This window comes from Tenrec ecaudatus, chromosome 16 (assembly GCF_050624435.1).
Source record: "Tenrec ecaudatus isolate mTenEca1 chromosome 16, mTenEca1.hap1, whole genome shotgun sequence".
NCBI lineage: Eukaryota > Metazoa > Chordata > Mammalia > Afrosoricida > Tenrecidae > Tenrec > Tenrec ecaudatus.
The window spans coordinates 43512458-43538933 of record NC_134545.1 but is presented as its reverse complement, the minus strand read 5'-3'; the positions used below and the strand labels follow the sequence as shown (position 1 = coordinate 43538933).

Here is a 26476-nt window from a genome sequence, read left to right as displayed (position 1 = left end):
AAAAAAATTATGTTTCATTGATGTGCCAACTTAGATTATTTCCCCCTGTTAGTTTAGCAATCAATAGTAATAAAAACCCAGTTATAAAAATCTTCATACAGTAGTATAAAGAAATTAAGAGAATCCCCTTTAAAACATTTTTATTTTACTCAGCAGGTGTTACATATCAAGCTATTTACCCAACTAGAAGGAGTGAAAAGTGATGTAAGTTGGTGACGTGCCTGTAGACAAATAACACAATTGGTATGCTCTCCCTTATTAAGTCCAGCTAAAGGGATTAGTTTTATCATAAATCAGATTAAGGTGATGCTTAAGCTCATCAGAATTACACAGGTGATATTGAGATGAGCTGTGGCCAGTGGAAAACTCATGTTTATGTCTTTGCTAACAGGATAACTCATGTGCGCAGAGGCAGTTTTATTTAAGGCATGGATGATGCTATTCGCCAGGCTAGTGGAACAAAACAGTTTGAATAATTCAAAGTGAGCAGATAATCCACAAAATATTTCTGTTTAACTTTGGAAGGTATACAGTATATTAACACTAGCTTATTTTTCTGTGGCTATTTTCTATAGAAAAGGTGTTCTTGTGTACCACTAGTCTATTGGATACACCAGTGAGGACCCCAAGAGTTAGTTCCAATTTTCCTCTTAATCAGATATATAACCTTAGGTAAACTGGTGAGCTCCTTTGTATATTCATTTGTAGGGTGGGACTAATTATCAAACTTGCCTTTTCTAATTCACAAGGGGTTGGGGCCTTGAGATAATTGGTTTTAAAAGTACCTATATATGTATACATATCTATATAGTTCATTGTTGCATCGATTCACTATTTCTGGTCAATTTGGCCTAAGTGATGATTTGAATATAGATATTATATCAATTGTCTGAAGACGTCTTTAACATAAGGATAAATATAATTTAGCTAGGTATGAAATTCGCTAGAAGATACTATTTTAGTGTCTTATGGAATTAATTTTTATGGTTGAATTCTGCATCTTTTGAGGGTAATCTCTTTTCCCTGTACTCATTTTAAAGACCTCTTTCCTAGCTGTCATGTTTTTTCATTCCATTATCATTATCTGAGTCTAGATTTTAAACTTTAAACTAGTTAGGACTGAGGGAGCTTATTCTACCTAATAATCTGTCTTTCTTTTTTCTCTTGATCTAGGCAGTTTTTAGGTTTTATATATTTTTTATGATTACCCTGCCCCCATTCTCTTTCTTCTCATCTTTTGAAACTCCTATTAGATTTAACCATGAATCTTTTCTGTCCTCCATGCTACCTCTTATCTTGCTGAGCCAGTAATTGATTTACAATTATCCTCTATTTGTAAATTCTCTATTCAATTGTGCCTAATATTCGCTGAAGTCATTTAACAGAATCAAAATCAAGGTTTTAATTTAGAGTACTATGTTTTATATCTAGATGTTCTTTAAATGAAACAATTATGGCTTCATTTTTTGTTATCTTATTTCATTACCTTACCAAATTTTATTGTGGTAATATATATATATATATATATACCTAAAATGTTGCCATTTAAACTATTTTTAAGGTTACAATTCACAGACATTAATTACATTCACACCATTGTGTAACCATCGACACTAAGGATTTATAAAAATTTTTCATCACCTCAAACATAAACTAGACCCACTGAACTATAAATTGCAAGTTGCCCCTCTTCCCAGTCCTAGTAATTACAAATAGATTTTTAGCTCTATATATTTGCTTATTATTACAGTTATTTCATGTAAGTGGGATCAAACAGTACTTATCCTTTTGTGTTTTATTTTTTCTCTTAGCATAATGCATGGCTAATCCATGTTGTAACATGTATTAAAACAGAATTTTATTGACTGAGTAATATTCCATTATATATACATATCACACATTGTTTCTCTATTTCTCTGTGGACTTGCCCTTGTCTTGCTTCTACCTTTGGCCCTTTGTGAGTAATACTGTAATGAACGCTGATGTGCAGGATGTGCTTTCGGTTCTTTGGGGTATATAAGTAGGTGTGGATAAGGTAATTCTATCTTCATCTTCTTGAGGAGCCACTGTATTGTTTCCCACAGTGGCTCTACCATTTTATATCCCACCAATAGTGCATGAAGATCCCAATTTCTCTCTTTCCTAGCCAAGGTTTTCTAATTTTCTTTTTTTAAAATAGTAGTCATACTTGGGGTTAAGAAGTAATATCTCTTTGTGGTTTAATGACATTGAGGATGTTTTCATCTACTTAATTGACACTTTGTATGTCTTCTCTGGACAAATGTATATTTAAGTGCTTTGCCCATTAAAAAAAAGATTGTTTATTTTGGCAGGGAGTGAAGTTGGATGTTAAACACCTGTCAGGTTATGATTTCCAAATATTTCTTATACTTCTCTTCCTTGTCTTTTCATTCTTCCTACACATAAATGTGATATGCAAAAGTTTTCAATTTTGATGACATGGAGTCAGTTTGGACTCACAGTGAGTGACACAAGGTCAGGGTAGAACTGCCCTTGTGAGTTTCCTAGGTGCTGTAACTCCATATGAAAGTAGAGAGGCTCATCTTTGTCCTCGGAAGGAGCTGAGAGGCTCAAATTGATCTTTTCTCTAGAATGCTAGTTCAATTTCTCTTTCAGGAGGTCTGCTGCCAATTTCTCCGTTTCTCTTCCTCTTCAGTTCTACTTCCCAATGACAAATTTCATCCCACCACTCCGTGCTCTGAACCCGCTCGCTGCCTGCTCCCTTCTCTCTCAGTCAAGCCTTCCTCTTTGACAACACGGTGCTACCTGTAATTCTTTGCCTGTCAGTTTCTTCACATGCATGCCAGGTCTTTCACTGTTTCAGTTTATTTGTTCTTGTGGTTACCTGTAGTAGAAGCTGCCTCCATATTCTTCTGACTGACCGCTCCTATTAATCACTTAAGGCACATTTGTGTGTGTGTCTTTTTTTTGGGGGGGGGGTGTATACTTTACATATCATACAATTTAATCATTCAATTATATTAAAAGTTTGTGAAATCAGCACCACAATCAATTTCAGAGCATTTTCTTCCTGTGTTCTTTGTTGTTAGCTCCCCATCTCCCCCTTCTCTCCTGCTATGCCCCTACAGATGGTCTACAGATCTACACATCCTGGGATTCATATAAAGAAATCATACAAAATATAAACATGAAGCTAACAAATAAACAAACTTTCAATATCCACCAGGAGTTATATTCCTTTCTTCCTCTTAAACTGGTTTTTATGTCTCTCTCATTTGTTCTTGCTAGTCTCTGTGTATTTACACATTATGATAATCCATTTTCTGTCTGTTTCCCAGACAGTACTGGGAGTACCTTGAGGAAAGGAACTATGCTTTAGTTAGTTTTGAATATTGAGCACCTAGCACACAGAGACCACAGGAGAGACCGGTCTCTGGAGAAGGGCATCATGGCATTTAGAGTAGAAGGGAACGCCCTCACAAGATGGATTGATGCAATCACCTCGACAGTGGGTTCCAGCAGAAGAACAGATGTGCGACGGCACAGGACAGAGCAGTGTTCATTCTGTTGTACGTGGGGATGAGGTGAGTTGGAACTGACTCGACAACACCTAACAACAAAAAGAAGCACACAGAGGGTGTGGAATAGATGTGATGTAAATATAAATGGATGGGAAGCTGTCCAAGATGATCTCTTAGAATATGTCGGGTAGGCTCTGAGTTGTACAGGAATTGGAATGAGGTTGTTAAAAGGTTAGTGTACAAATATAAAACTATTAATTGACTGTATATTGTGTCTCTTTTGGGGTATTTTGCAAGTCTCTGCAAGACTGCATCAGCTTAAGTGGAGAGCAAATGCTTTGAGAATGATTGGGGCAGGGAATGTGCAGATGTGCTTTATACAACTGATGTATGTATATGTATGGATTGTGATAAGAGTTGTATGAGCCCCTAATAAAATGTAAAAAAAGAAAAGAGGAGAAAAAAATGATTAGGGCAAAGACTGTACAGATGTGCTTTATACAATTGATGTATGTATATGTATGGATTGTGATAAGAGTTGTATGAGCCCCTAATAAAATGCTTAAAAAAATACTGCATCAGTTGGTAACCAATGGCTAATAAGACAAATATACACTTAAACAAGTATCATTTGGACAATATAGGGATTAAGCGCCCCTCCGTCTTTGAGGCAGCAGTTCAAGCATCTGAGTCTTTGGAGGGTATTTTCAGGTAGTTTCCGTCTTCTTCCATTCTTCTTCTTCTTCTTGTCATCAGCACTTTTATTCAGTTGAAAAGTGTTAGCATATAAATACATACCAATAGGTCCTATCTCATCACAGGTTAGTGTTTTACAGAACTAAAATTTGTGGCCAATATTTTATATAACAAGAGGAAAATACATGAAATATATAAATCATCAGAAAAGGGGAAGGTATATAAGAAAATAATGCATTTTGTATGAATATTGTATAAATTATAAAAGACAGTTACAATCGAAAGACTTTGCTTTCTTTTCTAACTCCATTTTCCGAAACAAAGCCTACATGTATTACTATAAGCTAAGACTGCATACACTCTATGGTCCTTTATAAGACTGGTTAAAGACAAAATGTTATCATGTTTCTATTTCTTAACTAGAGTTGAGCTTCTTTTTGTAGTCTTCCTTAAGTGGTAGTAGTTTGGCAAGATTTTCATCAGGACATCCAGCTGTCTCAGAGTCTGGGGCTGTGATCGCTCAATCTGCACCTGACGGAGGCAGGTGCACTGAGAGATCACTGTGTCCTCAGAGATGACTGCAGAGATGTTCAGACTGCAACAGGCACCAATGAGGCAGCCACTCATCAATATCACATTTCTGCCCACACATGCTTTTGATTCAATGACATCATTACCTCCTATTTTCATAGCTTGAGAATAACAGCCAACTTCAAGCACATTGCTTCCAGTCATCACAGGTTTGGGTTCGGCATCTCCAGCATCAGGGGTGATATTATCAGGGTGAGCATTTATGATGAAGGCCTATTTTTCTGTTAGGTTCCCTTCACTGATCACTATGGGCCCGGCTTCTGCAATAATTCATGATTTGGGATGGATCACTGTCCGGGGTCCTATGGTTACATCTCCTCGGACTTCACTTTCTACACACACTACTGCTCCAGGACCAATCTTCACACTCTTTTGTCTTCTTTGCCATTGTATGGCACCAGTCTTCAGTTGGACTAATAGTCTTAAATAACTTCTTAATTAAAGTATAACATAAGTACAAAAAATACACAAATCAGTATGATTATCACAAAGTAAACACATCAGTGTAGACAACATTCAGATCAGGATATAGGATACTGCCAAGACCCTAGAACCAGAAGGCCACCCTGTGACTCTTACCTGTCATCACTTTATCTGCTCCACCACCTCCTGGCTGATTAACAGGATTTTTTCTCTATTAGCAGAGATTAGTTCTACTTATGAACATTTTTTATTAAATAGAGTCATATACTATGTCTTCTTTGGTTTCTGGCTTATAGTTGTAACATTATATTAGTGAGACTCATTCATGTTGATGTATCAATAGTTCATAAGTCTCGTGGCTATATAACATTATATTCTGTTAAGATGCCAAAATTTTAAAAGCTATTCTGTTTTTGTTTTGTTTGCTTCTCTTTTTTAATGGTTTTACTGACATATACTTCACATATTGTACACTTCAATAGATCGGTCATGGTAAAAAGACTTGTGCAATTACTATAATCAGTTCTAGAACATTTTCTTCCTTCTTGTCCTGATTGTTATTAACTCCCCATTTTCCCCCAACGCCCCCCTCCTGAACTTCATAACCAGTCCTTCATTAGGGCTAGTATCAGAGCCAGGAAGTCTTACAGAAAGCAGTATGTGGTGGCTGCCTTATACAAGCCCTAATATCCTTTCCCTAAGGCTACTTTATGTGCAACTGCATGCTGGAGAATGAGACATGATAAGGGATTTCTGCCCACAGTTTCTTAGTGAAATCAGACACTGCTTTCTTTGATAATTTTCTTTTATTTATTGAGGATTTCAACTTATTAGGTTACCAATTTGAAGACTTCCTTTGTTATCCTGTGAACGAAGTTAAGAGTGAGTTGAGGGATATCGGAGATGCAAAGAGAAAGATCTGTGGGGAAGACAGTGAAGAAAATTGTAGAGCAGAATGTAGTCCTGGGAAGAGGGGTATAAGTTAGACATCAAAAGGTGGGGCTGGGGAAAAGCAGGGGAAAGGATCTGTTAAGTGGGCTACAAACTGAAAGAAGGGTCAAGGAAAGAAAAAGGATCAACTGGTGCTGCAGTCCTTTAGCTAAAAGAGTACTGACTTGTGGGTGTTTCAGGTAATATATTGGTTAATTTAAGACCAAAAATCAAAGAAACTTCTCTCTAGCCCTGCTGTATCCATTCCCAGTCCATGCTAGTTCCTTCCTTTCTATATTAAGATCAAACAGGCCTGTCCCAAGTATTCAATATTCTAATACTTTTTGAGTGGAGGTTGCATTTATTATTTCATTTTAAAGATTAATTTCCATTTTCTAGTATAAATATTAGATTGAAGTTGTCAAGGACTTTATCTTGCTTGAATCCACAGTCAGTGTTCATGAAAGCAGAGTCAAGAGATCAAATTATAAATTGCATTGGGTACAACTGTTGTACAAGACCTTTTTAAAGTGTTGAAAAGACAGGATATTACTTTCAGGACTAAGGTGCATCTGACGCAAGCTATGGTATTTTCAATTTCTTTATATGCACGTGAAAGTTGCACATTGAATAAGGAAGACTGAAAAAATGTTACTGGCAAAAAATATCGAAAGTGCCATGGACTGCCAAAAGAACAAGTAAATCTCTTAGAAGAAGTACAGGCAGTGTGTGATCATGAGGTGCCGAAGGGGTCAGTTAACAGGCATCAAAGAACAAAAATACATATCATTGTGTGCTCACCTCCCTGACATGATCGCTGAAGATAAAGTGGGTGCGTAAATAAAGGTGTTGAAGAAAGTTGATGGTGCCCAGCTATTAAAGACATAACGTTTGGGGTCTTAAACGCTTGAAGGTAAACAAGTGACCCTTTAGCTCAGAAGCAAAAAAGCCCACATGGAAGAAGCACACCAGCCTGTGTGATCACAAGGTGTCAAAGGGCTCAGGTATCAGGCATCATAGAACAAAAATTCATATCATTGTGAATGAGGGAGAGCGCAGAGTGGGGACCTAACACCCATCCATAGGCAACTGGACATCCCTTTAGGGAAGGGTCACGGAGAGGAGACGAGCCAGTCAGGGTTCAGGGTAGCAACAATAAAACATACAACTTTCCTCTAGTTCCTAAATGCTTCTCCTTCCCCCTATTCCCCCCACTCCAACATGATCCCAATTCTACCTTACAAATCTGGCTAGACCAGAGGATGTACACTGGTACAGATAGGAACTGGAAACACAGCGAATTCAGGACAGATGTTCCCTTCAGGACCAGTGGTGAGAGTGGCAATACCAGGTGGGTGGATGGAGGGTAGGGTGGTGGAAAGGGGGCACTGATTACAAGGATCTACATATAACCTCCTCCCTGAGGAACAGACAACAGAAAAGTGGGTGAGTGGAGACATTGAGCAGTGTAATATATGACAAAATAATAATTTATAAATTATCAAGGGTTCATGAGGGAGGCGGGGCGCAGGGAGGGAGGGGGGAAATGAGGAGCTGATGCCAGGGGTTTAAGTTGAGAGCAAATGTTTTGAGAATGATGAGGGAAAGCTGATGGTGCCTGGCTGTCAAAAGGTAATAGTGTCTGGGGTCTTAAAGGTATGAAGTTAAACAATTATCCATCTAGCTGGGAAGCAAATAAGCCCACATGGAAGAAGCACACCAACCTGTGTGATCATGAGGTGTCATTGGGATCAGAGATCAGGTATCAAAAGATCCAAAACAAACAATTATATCAATATGAATGAAGGGATTTGGAGTGGAGACCCAAACCATCTGTAGACAACTGGACATTCCCCCTCAGAGGGGTTATAATGAAGGGATTATTCAACCAGGGTGCAGTATAGCACTGACGAAACACACATCATTCCTCTAGTTCCTGAATGCTTCCTCCCCACCACTACTATGACCCAGGTCTACCTTACAAATGTGGCTAGAGTGGAGTACTCACAGTGGTACAGATAACAGCTCTCAACACATGGGATTCAGGGTAGATAAAACCCTCAGGAATAGTAGTAGAATTAGCAATATCATGAGGGTAAGGGGATGGTGGGAGGGGGAGAAAGAGGGACCATATCACAAGGTTGGCTATGTAGCCCACCCCCCAGGGGTACGAATAACAGAAATGTGGGTGAAGGGAGACAATGGACAGTGCAAGACATGAAATAAAAACAATAATATAAAATTGATCAAGGGTTCACAAGGGGTGTTGGTAGGAAGAGGAGCTGATACCAAAGGCTCAATTAGAAAAAAATTGTTTTGGGAATGTTGATGGCAACATATGTACAAGTGTGCTTAATACAATTGAATGATAGATTGTCATAAGATTTGTAAGAACCCCCCCAATAAAATGATTAAAAAATAAAATAAATAAAAAGAGAGAGAGAGAGATCAAATGATAGATCTCTTTAAAATGTTGAAGAGGAAAGATGTTACTTTGAGAATTAAGGTGTGCCTGATCCAAACCATGGTATTTTCAATGACCTCATATGTATGTGAAAGTTGGATATTGAATAAGGAAGACTGAAGAATAATTGATATATTTAAATTATGTTGCTGGAGAAGAATACTGAAAATACTCTTGATGGTGTTTTGTTCTGTTGTCTATTGGTTGTAATGAGTCAGAACTGGGTCAAAGTCACCTAACACCCACCACCTTATCCATAAAGGCGTTTACTCCGTTATAGTGGAGACAGATAATATACATGCCAATAATTTCACAAACAAATAATCTCTGGGAGACACAGTGATCTGGACAAAAAGAAAAAGAAAATCTGGGTAAGGAAATGATGGAGAGGAGAAAAGGTCTAGGTTAGGCTGCCTGGTCAAGGAAGGTCTTTGGCAGAGGAAGTGGCTGATGGTGTGAATAATGAGTCCAGCAGTACTGTGAGAGGAACTATTCCAGGCAGAAGGAATGGCATAACTCCAGTCTCAGATGGTGAAGAGGAGTGAAGTAACTTGGAAGGACCCTTGGCTGTGCAGCTTTACAAGAAAGAGGAAGAGCTCCAATAAAATGATTTTTTTTAAAAAAAGAAGGATAAAATAAATCTACAACAATGCAAAAAAAAGAACAAGCTTGGGACTGGCCAATTGGCCTACATTTTCTTCTGGTCCGTCTACATTTTAATGGTAGATACTGAAGTTGCCTTTCCACTCCACCTTTTTAGTCTTTTTTCTTTGTTTTCCACACATTCTCATTTTAAGCAGCGATATGCTGCTCAATGTTATAAAAAAGTCTTCAAAGTCTTATTTCTTGTTCTGACAGAGATATCTGAAGTATAGGCTTTCCTCTTCCATGGTTGATATCTGGGGCCACCTAATTTTTGGCAACATTCAAGCAGTGGGCAAGAGAGACAGGATCTGCCTGCCTTGGTATTCATCTTTAATAGACATGCAAAGGAAAAAGAAACAAACAGAAAACAACAAAAAAAGATGATGGAGTAACTCTTTTGTAGTCAGGAAAAATGATTACCGATCCTCATGTCTGAAATGACAAGCCTCCTAGGCTCCTCCTCAGCTATCAATCCATTGTAAGTGAGGAAAATTGAGGATGGTTCTTCAGTGCTATCAGCTGACTTCTTTGTATAGCAATAATAGGTGCTGTCTTCAGAAATATTTAGTGACCAATGCCCAGGTCTTAAAGTTGATGCACTTCTTATGTCACTAACTTTTTTTCCCTTTCTTTTTAATCATTTTATTAGGGGCTCATACAACTCTTATCACAATCCATTCAGACATCAGTTGTGTAAAGCACATTTGTACATTCATTGCCCTCATCATTCTCAAAACATTTGCTCTCCACTTAAGCCTCTGGCATCAGGTCCTCATTTTTCCCCTCCCTCCCTCATGAGCCCTTGATAATTTATAAATTATTATTTTGTCATGTCTTGACCTGTCTAACATCTCCCTTCACCCACTTTTCAAGGGTTCCCTCCTGCCCTTACAATGCAGTTTCTTGTAGAGACTTCCAGAAGGTTGCATTTCCTATCTGGTTTCCTTACATAATCTTTTTCTCCAGTGATCCCATCTGCCACAGCCCAAGCTTCTATGGAGCACTCTAATTCAGTGCTTTGAAGCACTTCCCCCCTCTACCCACCCAAAAAAAACCCCCAAAACCTGTAATAATGAAAAAGTCAACCTAGGGGTAATAATGTTAATAAGTTAACTTATTTCCCCCTCATCCCAACATCAGATAATCTATTTTTTTAGTCAGTTTTTACCAACCAAATGTTAACACATATGCCTGATTGCTAACCTCCTCTGGGCACCAAACCTGTTTTTTTCTTGAGTGCACTAAGTGATTATCCAACTCATGCTGCTCCGAAAAAGAGGTTTTGTTTTAATAAGCAGTTTGCAGTTTGGCACACAATGCTGAGGAAAGCAACATTATCTCCAGCAGTAAACTCTGCAGTCATGGCAAAGCTTGACAAGAAAATGATTGAGTCTGTTTGTTATACCTTTGTGGGGCTGCCACTGCTGCTGCTGATGGAAATGTTGCTGTTTATTCAGCAATGCAATAACACTTTCTGTAATTTATGGATGCACATTCCCCAGATTACTAAAGGTAATATTGTTGACTAAAGGAAAGTATACGAATGGATAGTTTCAGTTGTTGCTGTCCTTATAAAAGTGATTGACTGTTCACTTTGCACAGGGAGGAATTTGCACAGACTACATTCCCCTTAACAATTACGGACTCTCCCTCCTCTGACAGTTACAAATAACACGGCTTGTCCTAAGTGGCAAAAATTTACTGATTCCATGGAAGTGAAGCCAGGGGTTTGTGGATCCTCTCCTGTTTACTTCCTGGCCAACTCTCCCATTTCCACGCCCTCTCCCTGGGGGTTAGCGGGATGGGGGCGGGGCACCAAACAAGCCACAGCAGGATCCTTGTTGGTCTTCAGCCGGGTATGTAGTACCTGCTACAGTAGCTTGGGACCTCAGATATTTGGCTTTTCCTGTAGGTGGAGTTGATATTCTGATCAAATCTCAAAAACAACCCAAATAGAGTTTTGTCACTCTTCCTTCTGAGAAGCATTTTGGCTGTACTTCTTTAAGGACTGAGTTGTCCTGGCTGTCTATGGTACATTTAAGATCCTTTGCCAACTCTCTAATTCATTTGCATTGATTCATCTTTCGTCTTCTTTCTTCATTGTCTAGCTTTCAAGTACATATCAGGGGACTGAAAATTTGAGTTGTCTCTTGCATCAGATGCACCTTAGTGCTCAATATGACATCTTTGCTTTTTAACATGTTAAGGAGGTCTTTTGCAACAGATTTGCATAGTGCAATACATTATTTGATTTCTTCAAATGATGCTTCTGTACGTGTTGAATGTAGATCCAAGTAAAATGAAATCCCTGACAATTTCAATCTTTTCTCCATTTTTATGATATTACTTATTAGGCTATATCTGAAGATTTTTGTTTTCTTTACATTGAGGTATGGTAGTCTTTGATCCTCATTATTAAGTGCTTCAAATTTTTCACTTTCATCAAGCAAGGTTGCGTCATCTGAATTCCTTCTAACATATGAAGGAGTAGCAAAATAAAGGAATTTTTTTCAAAGCTATGTATTTAATTTTGTTTAACAAAACAACCTTATCACCTTCAGAGGACTCTCTATTACACTTAATACATTTGTCAAATATGATTTCATTCTTGGAAAGATTTTTCAAACTCATGTTTGGATGGCTGAGAGCACCTCCCTTGTTTTTTTCTTTACCTCTTCCACATCATCAAATCACTGTCCTTTCATGTCCCTCTTCATTCGAGGAAACAAAAAGAAGTCACACAGTATGAGGCCAGGTGAGTCAGGCATGTGGGGCAAGAGAGGCCTGCTGGGTTTTTGTCAAAAACTGGCACACCGAGATGGCTATGTGATCAGATGCGTAGTTGTGGTGGCAAAACCAGTCCCCGTCTGGCACAAATCAGGCCTTTTTGGTGGCACATTGTTGAGCTATCTTTTCAGAACCTCTAAATAGAAAACTTGATTAACAGTCTGACCTGGTGGAACAAACCCCAAATGCACTGTCTCCCTCACATAAAAAAAAAAAAAACAAACACAACAACAATTGAGCATCATCTTGATCTTTGATTTCACTTGACAAGCTTCTGGGGGAGTGAGGTGATGCTGGCATCTTCCACTGGCTTGATTGATGTTTGCTTTTGGGGTCAGAAGAATAGCACCAGGTCTCCTCACCAGTAATGACCTTGGGAAAAAAGTCTGGGTCACTTTGGAGCTGGTCATTCAAAGGATGGCATGTTTCCAATTGATGCTCTTTTTGCCTGTCAGTCAGAACCCAAGGCACAAATTTAGCAGTGAACCTTGTCAAAATTTTCATTAAAATTCACTGAGCCAAGCTCCAAGATAGTCCAGAGAACTCCCCATCTCTACAAGGTCTGTTGTTGGTCTTTGAGCCCAAGTGCACGGAATTTGTTGACATTTTTGGTATTCTGGAAGTTGACAGATGTCCAGAAAGGTGTTTACCATCAATGGACATTTCACCTGTTTTGAAAAGAGAAAGCCACTTGTACACCTGATTTTCTTTCCCTTAATGCTGTTCTTGTAGGCTGTATTCAACATCACAACAGCTTCTGCTCACATTTCCCCCCCGAGCAGGAAACAACATTTCACAGCCAGGTGCTGTTCTCTTACATTGACTATCACAAAAAACGAGGTTCACGAGAAACTGCTTTTACAAAAAAATTCACTGTGAACAGAGATCCTTCCCAAGTGACACCAATGGGTGCACAAACTCATTTGGTAAGTTGTTTGCCTAATGGGAAAAAAATGTTGTGAAAGCTCCTCCCAGTGAAGCATTTTCCCGTTTGGGGGGAATTATCCCCTTGTAGTCTGATTTCTCAGATTATTTGCCCAATAGATTGATTGAATGAGTGTGGTGAAAAAACCCAAGCTTGACACACATCTTTTCTCATTGTAAATCACATGGTACCACTCTCATCTCTTGCTCTTGTCCAGTCCCTCAGGCACACAATGAAATGTCCTAGAATTCTCATGCTTCACAATGTTGTACATCATTTATTATGATCCACACAGTTGAAAGCATTTTTATAGTCAATAAAACACAGGTAAACATCTTCTCCAGCTTGAATTTCTACTGCCTCCATTTAAAAATGATCTTTGCTATGTTTGTGATAGTTTGCTACAGTTTGCCAATGTCTTCATTTTGTGGGAGCACTTTTCTTTGCAGTGGATAAATATGAATCTCTTCTAGTTGGTTGGCCATTTAATGGTCTTCCAAGTTTCTGGGAATAAGGAGTATGTATGTCCAGTGTTGTACCTAGGTGTTACAGCATCTCAGTTGGCTTACCACCAATTCCTGAAGCTCTGTTTTTCTCCAATACATTCAGTGAATCATGAGTCTCTTTCATAAGTACCAGTGATTCTTTGCTACAAACTAACTTCTCAAATAGTTGACCATTGATTAATTATTTTTGGTAGAGTGACTCTGTGTGTCCCTTCTACCTTATTTTGATGCTTTCGGTGCCATTCAACATTTTGCCTTTAGATCTTCCAATACTTCAATTGAAGGCTTCTGTAATTTCCCCCTGAGAAATATAATTGGTTATTTCTACTACTATATCACAATGTCATGTTTTGAATTGGAATCTATCATCTTATATGAACTGGTGATTAACAAGTGGGTGATATACTGGACCCCTAAATTTGGCACTTATGAGATTAAGAAAGAAGTAGATTAGTGATGAAATTTTCAGGAGAGAAGGACTTTGTAATCACTGAAGGCCAACATGTGTGAAAACACTTTTTCACCCCCTTGATTCCTAAGAAATAAGTAGTTAGAACACATACTCAGATATGAACATAAAGTACATGCAAGATATCATAAGTTTTACAACTGAAGTTTCTACTTTTTTCCTTCCTAAGCAAACTCTCAGCAGGGCCATATTGCAATGTAATTGGCCAGCACTGTTCTTGATTCTGCTTTTATCAGTACCGAAGTCCTTCACTTAATGATTTGTGTGATAGTCAGGTTTTGTGTCAACTTGGCTAGACTGGGGTAGGATTCTCGGTTTGGCAGTTGGAACCTCCCCCATGATATGACTTGCTAACTCCATGATAGGATCTACTGTGAGTGTAAACATTTGGTGTTGTGCTAACCCTTTCATCAAGTCACAGTCCTGATGCAATTGGAAGGAACTTTCAATAGGAGTGTAGCATACTCATGTAAGTTGAGACAGTGGGGCAGCTAGCTCACTTCTCCTTGCTCATCCAGAGCCTGTGTCTGGCTCATAGAGTGGCCATAAAACCCACCAACCCTAGAAGCTATCAGCAGCCCGTCATACTACTTATAGACTTTGGTAACATTAAACTCTGCAAGTATTGGTTTTACAGCCCCAGTAGCTGCTCAAGTTAGGAAAAGCCAGGAGTCTGATTTGCTGAACTTGGATTCATTTGCCTCCGTTTCCACCAGCCTGTGGTCTTCCTACTTCCTGGCCCATCAGCCCCCCTCAGAATATCTGATCCACGGACTTAAACCAGACTGACCTTAACTGCTTTCACAACAGTATGAACAATTTTTTGACATAAATTCTTTCTTTACATGCACACATATCTGTCACTGGTTTTATTTCTTTTTTTAAGTTTTATTGGCACTTCATCCACATATCATCATACAATTCAATAGTTCAACCATGTCAAGAAGTGTACAGTCTTCATCACAATCAATTTTAGAACAGTTTAATTTTAGCAAAAGTATACACAAAACATTCACCAATCCAACAACTTCTGTGTGTATAATTTAGTGCCAATAATTACATACTTTGTGTGGTAAAACCATTATTGTTTTCCTCTCCAGATTGTCCCACCACCATTAAAATGAAGGAGGAAACATTTTTGCTTAGTTCCTCCTTCACTCCTGGTAACCATAGATCAAGTTTGGTTTCTTTTTCTCTTTTGTATTTTTCTTGATACAATAATCACATATCACACAATTTCATAGTTAAACTGCTTCTAAAAAGAGTTGTATATACATCATCACAATCAGCTCTGATGCTACTGCCCCACCTCACCCCGACCCCTGGTTTTCTTCTTTAGAGAACCTAGCTTAACAGCAATGGGTCATTGGAGTGGGAGGGGGTAGAATCCCAGCATATGTGATTACGTGTATGTGAAAAAGTGTTTGCTAAATCTTGGTGACTGATGTTAGGAGTTAAAAATAAACGTATCATTTTGTTAAGCCCAATACAGAAGAAAAGAGAAGGGTCAGTATAGAAACAATCTAACATCTTTGTTTTATAATGGGTATGGGCCTGAAGATGATTTTTAGCCGCAATATCCTTTCTATTTATATCTCATCTATTTCCATATGCTCATCGTTATGATGTTGATGAAAGATGATAAAGAAGTCTTGTTTAGTTAATGTCAAGTATCATTACCTTACCAATTATATATAGATGCTTATTTATTCACATCTCATTATACAAAATTTTATATGTATTGTTTTGGCTGAGGAAAGGCACCCTGGTGGTGTAGTGATAGCCACAAAGTCAGTTGCTATCCACAAGGTCAGCAGTTTGAAACTACCTCCTCAGGAGACAGGACTTTTTACTGCCATAAAAACTCACAGTCTTAGAAGCTCACAGGTGCAGTTCTACCCTGTGCTATAGGGTGTTAGGAACTGGCATCGACTCCATGGGAGGGAGTTTCATGGGTTTTGGTTACAACATATTAATTATTTTAGTACATGAAAAATTTGTTTGATTTTAATTTTTGAGAGTTAAAACAAATATTTTAAGATTCAAACATGCTTATGGAATCCAAACCACTTTTAATTAATAATAGCCACTAGTGCTTCATAATCAAAACATGTGCTATTAGTCATATAAGTAACTGCAAATCAATAGACTTGCTGATTGCTGTTCCTTTTTGACAGCCAACGTTCACTTACTAATGTTAATCTTTACATTAACCAAATTGAAGAATTTAATAACAAGAATGCTTCCAGGAAAATATTAGTTCATATAATTTGAACAGTTTTCATGACAGTTGTATCTGGTAGTTGATCAGATAAGGACAGTGGTACTTACAGAAAATCATGATCTAGTAATATTCTCTAAGTATCAAGATTAGTCAGATAATGATGACATTAACTATATTTTGGACCTGACTATTCTTTCCCTGTTTCATATTTATGTGTGTTCATATATTCATATCCATATTACATATACATATATATGTTAAAATTCTCATTCATATTATTTTGGAGTAGTAAATGGTGGTAAAATTGGACAAATTATATGCTCTTTGGAATACTGAATGCTTTCATGAGCTAATGAAGAGGCAAGCTGATAAAAGTAGGTAAAGTAATATATGAAAACTACACACATACTCACTGCAGTAAGGTCCATTATGACTCTCAGTGACTCTATCAAACAGGCTGGAACAGCCTCTTTTGGTTTCTAAGACTTTAACTATTTCAAGAGTAGAAAGCCTCATCTTTCCCCCATATATAGAAGATAAGGTAGCGGGGGGGGGGGGGCGGAGGGGAGACAGGGTAGGAAAGCAATTCAGTCCACTACATTGATTTCTTGTCTGTACGTTTTAAACAAAGGCTTTACAACATTGTCAGGGATTACCCCTCCCCTTTTAAAAACTGCACTGGAAACTCTATAGGATTGGAATAAAATCTGGAATCTTGATGAGAGTTCTATTACTATGATAATAATATAAACTGATATTTTCCTCTGTGGCATTTATTACTTTAAAGTTTTATTTATGTGTGTATACAAATACATATCTATGTGTATACACCCTTTCACATACACAAATAACTAGAATATCTGCTTGGAGTTGTGCTTTTTAGAGTCATTCCATCTTCATATCTCTTTGAAGTAGGTACAGTTTTGTCTATTTTACAGATGATGAAACTGAAGCATAGAGAGTGTAGATACAGCCTGCCTCATGTTTCATGACTCATAGTGGAAAGACCAGGACGTGAAACCCAAATGGCCATTCCTGAAGCTTGTTCTTCGCCAGCTTGTGTGCCCTGCCTGAAGAGAGGTGCCGAGGTACCTCCTAGAACGCTTTCTTGGCATCACGGTGACTTCTGAGTTGGACCAATCACTTTGCTTTCATCCTTGTGGACGTTCTTCTTCCTGGGAGTCACAGAGCCTTCAAAGCAAAACAGGTTACATTTTCACCTGTGAGTCTACTGAGATTCTACATGAGTAAATTAGATACAAGAGAAATTTTATCAACCATTTTAAGCTTTAATTCTTTTACACATTCAGTAGAATTGGAAGGAGTTGAGTGGTACAGGTAACGAAAAACATTTTGTAAGTAGTTTTTTTCCTGGTTAAGTGTCTTTTTACATAGTTTCTTTCCTTTTATCCATCCATCCATCTTCCTCCCATCCGCTTATCCATCATCTTTGCATGCCTTGATCCTTTTGTTGCCAGAATATTGCCCATCAGTATTCTACTTAAAAACTGAGTATCAATTCCATATCCTCAACTCCAGTTATTATTTCATAATAGATCCTTTGATGAGATAATGTGGTGTGCTTTTAGTTTGGATGAGATAGGTCTATTGATAAGGCTTATAGTGATTAGTGATCGCCCTTGATCATTTTAGGGAAAAACATGGCCAAGGTAGGTGGGGTCATGGACACACGAAAGGCCTTTGTTTTGGCGCAGTCTTGGGACAGTTTGACCTAAAGCATTAGTTTCGAGGCCCTGTCTCTGACCTCAGTCCCCCACTAGTCCGAAAGCTGGCAGCAGGCCTGGTACCAGGTGGGATGAGTGGATTGAGGGAGATCTAGCCCCTGCAATCTGGGATATTGATTAAGTACCGTAAAAAGCCTCACTCGTTTACTCCTTTTGAGCACCAGAGAGAAAAATGGTGGGCTAATCCTGGCATAGCGGGCGGCCCTACTTTCATATCAGTATAAAATGAAATCGTGTAGATGTCCCCCACCCCACCCCCACTCCCCTGTTCACTCTTTTTAATCTTTAAATAAGACGATTGGTAGCCTGTTGGCAAGAAAATGGGCCCTGAATTTTTATTCAAAGTTATACAAGGATGATAGTTGGAATTTTTGGCAGGAGGCACGCCATGGCTTTTCAGAAAGGGCTGTCAAGGGAAGCTTTTTCTGAATTACCTGCTGGGCCTGGGCGCTTTTATGTTGTTGTTGTGACAGGTAGATTTATAAGGCTTGAAATTTGTACAAATCAGTTGTCATTCAGTGCGAGCTGTCAATGTGTCAAGCTGTCAGCCTGCTGCGAGGGGACGCCTGAGGGGGAGTACAAGGGGGCAACCATGGAGAAAGGAAATGAGTTCAAACAGACCTGAGATGGAGCTCAGTTCTTGGGGTTTGCTGCCCCTGTAGAGCCGGCATTGATTTTTCTTGATGTTGGGCAACAGCAAACCTTAAATGACACGTTGTTAGCAATCTAAAGTTGCTGTTTATTGTCTTTTAAATGGCAGCAAATCATGCAGAAAAGAATACAGTGTGTATTTTCAAATTGTGCATGTTTAGCAGCATCCTGTTCATGTCACTTTTCTGGCCTGGCTGGTTTCAACCAAGGGACCTGCTGCTTCACTGATGAGTCCGACTTTCTGCAGCATTTTGCAGACCCAGCATGAAAGGAAGTGCGTGCTCGTTTCTCCCCGGGCAGCGGATCACTAATAAACATGGCATTAAAGACGCCATGAGTCGACACTGCTGCTTAGCCTAAGAAAGAGAACCGTGTCCCTAGCCTGTTGTTAGCTCTCTTTTAAGACAGTACAGAGGTCCCAGAAAGCCGCACCCAAAATGGGTTTTGGGGACAGCCTTTGAAAATGTAGTTATATGCCCTCAAAACAACAATCTCCCTCTACTTACTCTATACCTCAGTTATTATGATAGTTATTAAAAATGTTCATTTTAAACTGGGTGAAGCTGTGCAAAGCCTATCAGAGGTCCATTCGACCATTCATTCACATTCATGTCATTGATGGCAAACGCCACAGTGAAACATTGTTTATTCCATTTCTCCTTTCCTAGCTGTGCTGAACTTTGTTCTTACCCTTTTGATCCCAAGTAGTATCAATCAATTATTGAAGAAAAAAGCCGTTTCATCAGTAAAAAAGCAGCAGCAAAGCCCTCTGGAAAATTTACCCCTTTTGCTCTAAAGCCTTTTCAATTTGCGTTCTGGTACATTCAAAGCCCTTTGGGGCTCATCTGACTTGCACTTCGTTCCGGGAAAAGCTTCAAACATAACCCTCCTTCCTCTTCTCAAACCCCGCCCCCCCCCCATGGTGATGGGATTGATTGAGCGAGTTAACAACTTACAGTTTAGGATCAGAAACCCCCAGGATACAGTTCTCATCAGGAGTGCCCCTCTTCAGCTGTACTCTCTTTAGCACTACTGATAAATGCCTCGGGTCACTCCACTTCCCCCGTAAGCCTTTTTTTCTAAAGGCACTTGGCTCTAGCTCTGTGAGCCCAAAACGCTAGCTTCCTGATTAAATGCCTGGAGACACCCTACTGTATAGTGGACCCCTGCTCAGCTTTTCTTGTTCCATGCCCAGGAAGCCCTCTGCTCTGTCTTGTGCTCTTGGTACTGATGCCTCTGCTGCCATTATTTCTTTATCACATAATCCTTTCTTATCATCCTCACCCCGCCCTCCCCGTCCTCCCCCAGGGATTCCCAGTACACAGAGAAATTTGAACACTTTGCTAAGTTATCAGGGAGGAATATGTCTGTTTCTGTAAAATAAAAATTAAATACGCACGAAGGAGTCTTAGTTGTTCGGTGTGTGACTCTTATAAAGGACCCTGACCTCTCTCTAGATGCTTCTATCTTTGCACAGACTTCAAGGTCTATACACAGTGTCCTGGTTTCAATCATCTGTGTGATTTGGGGCCCATTTCTCTCATCTCCTGTCTTTCAGGTGACACAGAAAAGAGGAGGTAGGGAGAGGGACAAAAGAGGGAGTGCAAGAAGGGGCGAGGGGGCTGGGGATGGAAACTGGGAAGGTGATACTTGAGGAGCAGTCAACACCAAGAACTAAAAAAATTAATCAAAGATTTCCATCTAGCCATTACTGGCTGGTGTTCATGGCCTCGGAGCTCAAAAGTCTGCAGAGAGGCTCCTGGCGCTGCAGAGTTTGTCTTATAAAAGTGCAGCTGTCCAGAACATGACAGCTACGGCATTAGCAGGGCCATTAAGAGGTGTAGAACATTTCCAGGGAAATGATTTGAAAAATGACAATGCTGGCTCCTGTGTGATATTAATTATACCTTGTACTCATGGAAAATAAGCTAAAATCGTTGGCAAGAAAGACAAAGTGAGGTGTCCTGTTTCCGACCGTCATTCTGATCAGTCACCAAACTGGTGGGGCTTTATGGCCAGTAGGTAATTTCAAAGGTGAGATGTACATGCTCAAACTATCCATTACAGCCGTGCCTAGCAGATGGTCCTATGACATGTATGAAACGTGAACGGCTGAGGTGAGGAGGGATGGCCACAGAGGGTGAAAGATTGGCAGGGCTGTCCTCCATCGCAGGGAGGCTGTTCGAGAAACCTTTCGGGCTGCTGGTGATGGCCCATGCTCGAGCTGTGCTGTGGGGCACGTGCGGCTCCCCAGCCCTTGGAATGTGGCCTGTTTGACTGATGAACAGAATGTGAAATCTAACTTCGTTTTCATTCAAATGTAATTAGTTACATGTAGTTACCACATTCAACAGAACAGGACTTTAGAGAGTGGTTGCTCAGTGAGAGTTGAGAGCTTAGGGTAGTATTTGGATATGGTTGGTGAGAACTTAAACCTTTTCTGGTCTAAAATCACATAGTGTTCGCTAGTTGTTTTATTTTATCCTTACGTTACACGTGGGATTCAGTAAGAACATGTGTCAGCCTATTTTATGCACTGGGAAACTGAGGTCCAGGAAAGTCTAGGTGGTAGAACAAATCAGACGCTGGGTCGACCAATTTTTAGCCCTATGCCTCCTCTTTCCTTAAGATGTTGCCTCTTTCCCATGCGTCTGTTGGGTGGCTCTTCTCTCTAGGAAGTTTAGAGTCTCCTAGTCTGCTTCAGCTCAGACTTTAGCACCTTCCTCCCACACCATTCTTAATCTTAAAACTCAATACCCTGTGTGTGCAGGGTGCTCTCCAGTCTGAGGCAGTGTCAGGCTAGTTTCTTCCCTTCTCTTGCCCTCGCTGGACTTTCTGGAAGGCAGCCAACCCTTCCGGCCCTTTCCCCTAGCAAGTTCTCCTTTAAACCTGTCTGGCCTGCTCGCCTGAATTGTATTTTCTTTCTTTTGACCTGTGGATTAGATCTATCACCCGTCTCTAGGCTCCTCACTGATCCTGTAGCTAAATTACCCTATATAAACAAGCCTTTGTTCTGTCTGACTCTGAAAGATGTGCTGCTGCCTCTTGTTGAAGAAGAAAAGAGACCTGGAAAGAAAGAGGTCATGAGCAGGTCAAAGTGCCAGAAGAAAAGACTTCTAGGGCTAAATTTTCCAAATTTGGGGGTGGGTGCATGTGTGTGTGTGTGTGTGTGTGTGTGTGTGTGTGTGTGTGTGTGTGTGTGTGTGTGTGTGTGTATTGGGGTGCTGCTGTGGATGTGAGTGGGGTTACCTACTTATAAGAAAAATTCACTCTGGATTTATTCATTTAAAAATGTAAAAGAAAGCTTTGCCTAACGAAGGTCAGTGTAGACCTTTTGAAGCACCGTTGAAATGCTCCCTGGCTGCTAATCCTCCAAATGTGCTGAACATTGGCAATACCATTCAGTGTTAAACCACCAAGTACAGAGAAAATGTCTTGAAATTATAGTGTTTGGTAAATTAGAGATTGCTTGTATTTGTCTCCTTCCAGAGCTGAGGCAAGTCCGCTGTTCCTCTTTTCTTGTTTACCTTGAAAACACACTTTACTGCCTGTGGTGTTTCTGTTAACCTTCCTGAACCCTTGCGATTTCATTCATGTGATTTGTTATTGAATGACCTTTTGAGGATTTTACAAAACATGACCTTTTCTTGTCAAACATTCAAGGGTTTGTAAAGTGAAGCTGTCACAGGGCCTCTGCGTGTTTGCTAATTATAACTAATATGTTTCCCCACATCCTTGGAAATGCAAATCACTTATTTGTTCCATGAATGGCTGCTGTTTCTTGCCTATTGGTTTGAGATGCCCCAGAGCTGCTCAAAGGGACATCTCTGGCCTGGGAATTACAAATCCTTGTAAAGCAAAGAGACAGGAATGCTGATTCTCAGATTCCATTTTACGTTAATTTGACCCCTTGGGAATGACAAAGAAGATGCAATGAAAGAATGAATGTCTTCAGACCAACCCGGGCTTGAGAAAGCAGTGGGAAATGGAGACTGAAAATGCTCCGTGCGGCTCCAGCACCTGCTTCCCTACAAGCAAGACGTTTTTGTTTTAGGTGTAAACAAAGGCACAAATAAGGGAACTCTGTACAGATAACAAGAATTACAGATGCAGTCTGTAATGCTTTCTCTTTCTTGATTTGGGTAGTTAAAAATGTGGTAGTAACAATAACCACCATGTATCCTTTATCATGTGCTAGGCATTGCCCTCAATGGTTTGCATACACGATCTCATTTAACAACCTCAAAAATCCTCTAACATTTGTGCTGTTATTCTTGTTGCCGGTTTACAAAGGATGAGGCTGAGATGAAGATTAAGTAACTTGCACACGGCCAATCGATACAGCATTGATGCCGGGGGCGTTCTGACTAGAGCATGCTATCTCGTTAAAAAAAATTAGAACATGTGCTTGTAATATTTATTCATTTCATAAAACTTGTTACACTTTTGTGCAATCATACATTATAAAACCCATTTTATTGGGGGCTCTTACAACTCTTATCACAATCCATACATCCAGTATGCTCCCTAATGACCTCTGTACAGGCATGAATTTGGACTGATTCACCAAAAGTGACCCACCCTACCTCAGAAGCTTATTTTTTCAAATGAGAAAAATACTCTGTGATTTTGGGGAAAAATATTGTCTTCTGTAATTGATAATCATCCAAATGAACTATTTTCAGCTTCCCTAAATTCTGGTTTCAGGGATGCACATCAAATAGCAGGTTCTTGTTGCTCTAGTACCTGCTTACTGCCTATGGTGTTTCTGTTAACCTTCCTGAAGAAGGATTGGAGAGGATTTTTTTAAGTACTACATTCATTTATTATTATTTTAAGTTGGGTGTTAATACAAATGTCATATCATTCCATATTCAGTCACATCAAGCAGTCTTGTACAATTGCTACCCCAATCAGTTTCCAAACATCTTTTCCTTCCTGGACTCCTTGACATCAGCTCCCTTTCATCCTCTTGCCACTGCCACCACTGCACCTCCCAGCCCCAGAAATCCTTCTTCTATTTGCTGTCACTATAGGGTTTCCCCCCATTTTTATTGGGAGCTCTTACAGATATTATAAAAATCTATTATTTCAGTTAGATCAAGCATGATTGTTGCCACCATCAATGTCAAAACATTTTCTTTCTTCTTGAGCTCTTTGATATCAGCTCCCCGTTATCCCTCCCTGCCCTTTCCCACTCTACCACCCAAGAACCTTATTATTATATTATTATTATTGCTATTCATTCTTTATTTTTTCTTACACCATCCAATGTATCTGTTCATCTGCTGTTCTGTTATTTGTTCCCCTCAAGTGGAGTTATGTATTCATTATTGCTACCAGTTCTCCCTTCCTCACCTTCCCTAACTCTCTTTCTGTACCCTCAGGGAATTATTGCTCCCATTACTATTTCTGAAGGGTTTATCTATCTGTCTTGGATTTCATGCATCTACCTATCTTGATTATACAAATGAACATATACAGATCAAATAGGATTAATGAGGTAAGACCATTAAAATAGGGTGAGGAAATATCAAAGAATTAGAGGATAGTTATATGTTGCAACTGTTCTTCTGTGAGGGAATGTCCACTTATCTTACAGATGATTTTTGGGTCTCCACTTTGCCTAAGTTCCTTCACATCAATTTGGCTGCTTGTTTTTAAACTTGTGGTACCTATTCCAATTAACACATTATGATCACACAGACTGGTGTGCTTCTTCCATGTGGGCTTTGTTGCCTCCCTGCTAGATACCTGCTTGTTTAAGTAAAAGCCTCTAAGATCTCAGATGCCATATCTTTTAATAGCTGGGCACCATCGGCTTTCTTCACATTTGCTTATGCACCCTTTTTGGTCTTCAGCAATTGTGTCTGGAAGGTTTCACACATTGCCAAATAATTGAAACAAACCATCCTTTTACTGAGGTAAGATTAAAGTAGAGGCCCAAAGTGCATCTGCATGTATACACACACACACACACAATACATCTATCTTTATATGTTTATATATTTACATATGTACATAGCTATAATTATACCTATGTATATGATTTTTGCTTTCTTGTTCTTTCTTCTATTTCTTTTTTCTTTTATCCTACCCCTCATGTTTACCCATTGTTTTCCTCTCAGTAATTCCTCTTGGATACATTTCTATTGATCAAACATGGTCAAGAAGGCTACCTCCTGCTCACAGCACTTTAGATCCCTTGCTATTCCCCTGTCCCTGTCATTATTGGCTAATTGCTTCACTCACCCCACCATCTCCTCTCCCATGACCCCCAACCCCCAACCTTTGATCCCACTGCCATCTATTTGGGATTGTTTATCCTGACTATATTATATAGATAGACACCACAAGAGAAAGAAGAGAAAAACAACAACAAATGGGAGCCCATGCAAATAGTTCCATGTCTAACTATTGGCCTGACCCCAAGTAGATGAGTAACCCTCTATTAAACACAATCAAGCCCTGATAAAATCCATTGGCCCAATCCTCTTTTCTTTTGAGTGTCCATCTCCCAGGATCCACTTACCCAACAGCACTTATAGCCTCGGCATTTGTGTCTGAGGAGCACGCCTTCTGCAAGACCGACCCCAATTTTCTTCGTGCAGTCAAGACTGGAGCAGTCTAATGCTTCCATTGTACCTTTAACTTCCAGGGAAGCCTCCTGTGGATATCCCCCAACCAGTTCAGATAAGGTGCTAAGCACTGCCCCTCAAGTCAAATGTCTGCTATCGAGATTCCCCAGGGACTTCCTGTCTTTGTCCCCATTGCTGGTCTGTTGTACTCCCCTCTTGGTTTTTCCCATGTGGGCTGGTCAGGCCAGCTGCATGCCCAGAACTGTATCTTCAGTGTTGTCCTCTGTAGCACCATTATCTAGGGAGGGGATGTCGGATCTTGAGCTGAGGCCAGCCCTGCTGTCCTCGGCAGACAAGCTGCTCTGAGCAGGAATGTGGCTCTCAAGGGTTGCCCACTGGAGTGAGGTCTACTCACTCTCCTGTTTCTGTGGAGACATGAACAATACCCTCCCCTTGGGTGGATAAGGGTTCTGTTCTCCCATTGCCATCTTTCTTCTTCCCCTACCCCTCTGTGAGCTGTAAGGTATATGAGGGAGGGTGGGGGCAGATGTCTTTCCTCACTGTTGCTATCTGCATATTTTTAATGGTTTTTTTGGGGGTGGCATATGCATCATTGTGTTTAGTCTGGCTCTTGCCAGAGTATCTGGTCCTCAGTCGAGAAACTGTGTGATGTGTACGTTTTCCCCTATGCCCGTTCTATTGTTTGAACTTACCTCGGTGGACTCATGTTGTACTTGTCCTTTTGTGCTGGGCTAACTTTGTTCAGCATAATATCCTCCAACTCTTTCCATGAGATGATGTGCCTCATCATCTCTAAACTGTTGTTTTTTTTAAAGGGATGTGTAGTACTCCATTTTGTGAATACACCAAATTTTTTTAATACATCCATCTATTGATGAGAATTTAGGCTATTTCCAATTCTTTGTGATTGTGAATTGTGCAGGGATGAACATTGGAGGTCAGATGTCTGGTCTGGTGGCCTGTTTTATGTTTTTCTGGGTAGATGCTGAGTAATGAAATTGCTGGGTTGTAAGGTAACTCAATTTCCATCTGTTTTACAAATCACTTTCCACAGTGATTGTATGTATGTACAAGACCACCGACAGTTAATAAGAGTTCCGATCTTACCACACCCCTACAACATTAGTTGCTTTCTTTTTTTCTGGAACTGGGCTATCCTTCTGGGTGTTAGGTGGTATCTTGTAGTTGTTTCGATTTCCATTTCCCACTTGGCTAATGATCAGGAACATTGTATCATATGTTTATTGGTCACTCAGGTTTCCTCCTTTGTGAATCTTCTGTTCAAATCTTTTGCCCACCTCCTTGATGGGCTCTTCAT

General features: G+C 39.8%; 1 pseudogene; it reads right to left on the bottom strand.

The window, feature by feature from the left end:
* Nucleotides 1-4607: 4607 nt before the first annotated feature.
* Nucleotides 4608-25945, bottom strand: LOC142428589 (dynactin subunit 6-like; annotated as a pseudogene).
* Nucleotides 25946-26476: the final 531 nt, after the last annotated feature.